The sequence below is a fragment of the Botryllus schlosseri genome, chromosome 8 (genome assembly GCF_051294905.1).
Source record: "Botryllus schlosseri isolate E-star chromosome 8, Bs_hap1, whole genome shotgun sequence".
Taxonomy (NCBI): domain Eukaryota; kingdom Metazoa; phylum Chordata; class Ascidiacea; order Stolidobranchia; family Styelidae; genus Botryllus; species Botryllus schlosseri.
In genome coordinates, this window is record NC_137243.1 from 22165566 (window position 1) to 22168018 (window position 2453).

At 39.5% G+C, this 2453-nt stretch overlaps 1 long non-coding RNA gene across 1 annotated transcript; it reads left to right on the forward strand.

Moving 5' to 3' along the window:
• Positions 1–635: 635 nt before the first annotated feature.
• On the forward strand, positions 636–2138 carry LOC145444516 (uncharacterized). Its single transcript, XR_013916709.1, has 2 exons — positions 636–1804; positions 1902–2138. It is a non-coding gene; the product is annotated as an uncharacterized LOC145444516 (long non-coding RNA).
• Positions 2139–2453: the final 315 nt, after the last annotated feature.

Sequence of the window (2453 nt, forward strand, 5' to 3'; positions counted from 1 at the left end):
CCGTGACCCTAACCTGGAGATTATTGCGCTGACACAAAAATTAGCCGGAAATAGCAGTTATGGCCGCGTCTTGATGAATCCACGTAAATTCAAACGAACCACCTTTTGTGATAAAAGTGAATTGGACGTCAACGTGAAGGATCGTTTTTTTGTGAAATATGATGAATTGCACGCTGATCTATTTGAAATAACGAAGCGACCTAAAACGATCAAGTGGGGTAACTGTATTCAAGTGGGATTCTGGGTGTATAACAATGCTAAGCTCAAGATGCTGTCGTTTTTTTATGACTGCTTGTGTAAATATTTCCGTGACGAGTGCTTCATGCTATTAATGATGGACACAGACTCCCTCAATCTCTCGCATTCAGCCTCATTCGATGATATCCTTATCCCCTAGAAAAGAGATGAATTTTATCTTGAATATGAGAACTGGTTTCCACGCTATTTTTGTGATGAGCACCGAGCTGAGTTTTTGGCTGACCCGGTTTCTTTTGACCGATCGAGACGGTGTTGCAAAGACACGTATGCGTATTACCTTCGGCAACCGGGTTTGATGAAAGTGGAGTATGAAGGTGGTACATCCTTGTGTGGACTCCAATCCAAAAATTACTTTTGTGATGGGCCAAAGAAAAAATTAGCTTCCAAAGGCCTCCAGAAATCCAACCAAATCGATTTCGAAACTTTTCTGGGTGTCTTGACATCTAAGGAAGCTACCGGACGAGTGAACAAGGGGTTTCGGTGTAGAGATGGGGGTGTCTATACGTACAAACAACAGCGTAAAACATTTTCCTATTTCTATGCCAAACGTCGAGTACTTGAGGACGGTGTGTCAACCCTGCCATTGAAGGTGTAATACCATTGTGATGTAATTGTATCTTTTGTGTGGTATTGTATTTTATCTGTGTGTCTGCTATTATTATGATTTACTTGTATTTTTTATGTGTTAATGTATCATTTGTTTTCCAGATGGATAACGCTATTTCATATATTGAGTCAGTAATGTCAGAATTGGATTTGAATAGTTTGCACAAAGAGACGATTGAGCTGAAGCAGGAATTAACACAGCTCTCGATTCACGGTACCGACGACAACTCACAAGACCGCGTGATACCCAATCGATCCAAGGCGCGCCGTCAAGAACTAGACGAGAAATGGACCCGTGTCCAAAGTGTCTGCATAGAAGCGCTACTTCAACTACAATTTCCTGATCGAAAGATACCGACTGATAACCACATCCTATTCAACAGAGCAAAGCTTACAAATTATGTGGTCTTGGGAAAAAACTGTTCGTGGATACCACTTTTCGGTCACGAAGAGAGACAAACCTACTTGAGAAACCGCAAGCGACATCGAAAATTCCAATTTTTCCTTGATCAACATCGAGTCGCAAACAGTTTGAAACGACCTCGTTCTGACTCTGAAAGTAGCGATGTTACAACTCTATCTGATGATTTTTGCAAACATGATTCCCTTGGTCATTGTGAACATCATCTGTGATGAACACTGATAGTTTTAGGTGAAACGTTGTTTACAATCTGTGGGTGGTTTCGAAATGTCAACTTGTAACTAAAACATTTTAGTAACAATATTTCCTGATATCTGTGTATTGTTTTTACAGATGGCTAGTGATTACATAATATCTGTTCTGGAACAAGCAGGCCTGAGTCGGTTACACGAAAAAACACTTGTACAACGCCGCGATCATGTACACTTCGTGGAGTTGTATTTGAATCGAGAGATATCGCGTGAATTATACGAACAACGCGTATCGACACAACATAGAGATTTAAAAGAGTGTTAAAAGGTGAGGTCTATAGTTGTTATAGTAACACTGTTAGATTTTAAAGCCTAATGAATCCTCTCATGTTATGAATCCTCTTATGTGATTTATTATTTTGCAGACTGGGATCAGCTGCTTGACGACCTGAATAAAGCGTTTGTAACACTACAACTTCTACTGACGAAATTACGAGGGACAGATGAAGATTTCATAACCCGTGGAAAATTGTTAAATCGAACTCTACTGGGTTTATATATTCCACTAGAACAAGATGACTACAACAGTGGATATTCCCAACCTTGTTGATATATAAACACATGCACTTTATCGAGTTTTCAATAAACAACAAATGATGGAATTGATCCACCCATTCGCGTGTATTGTGAGTGGTCCTTCAAGAAGTGGGAAGACTACTTTTGTTGCAAAGCTGATTAGGCATGCGACATCAATGATTAAACCTAGTGTGTCCATGGTCGTATATTGTTACAATAATTATAAGGAGGTTTTCAAGACGATGCATAACGTAGAATTCCACGCGGGTCTAGATATTTTAGAAGAGTTGAAGGTTTGCTCTGAAGACACCTTGATTATAGTGGATGATTTCATGACTGAGACAGCGAAAATTGCAAACTACTTTACAAGATTTTCTCATTATTCAGCCAAGTCAATTTGT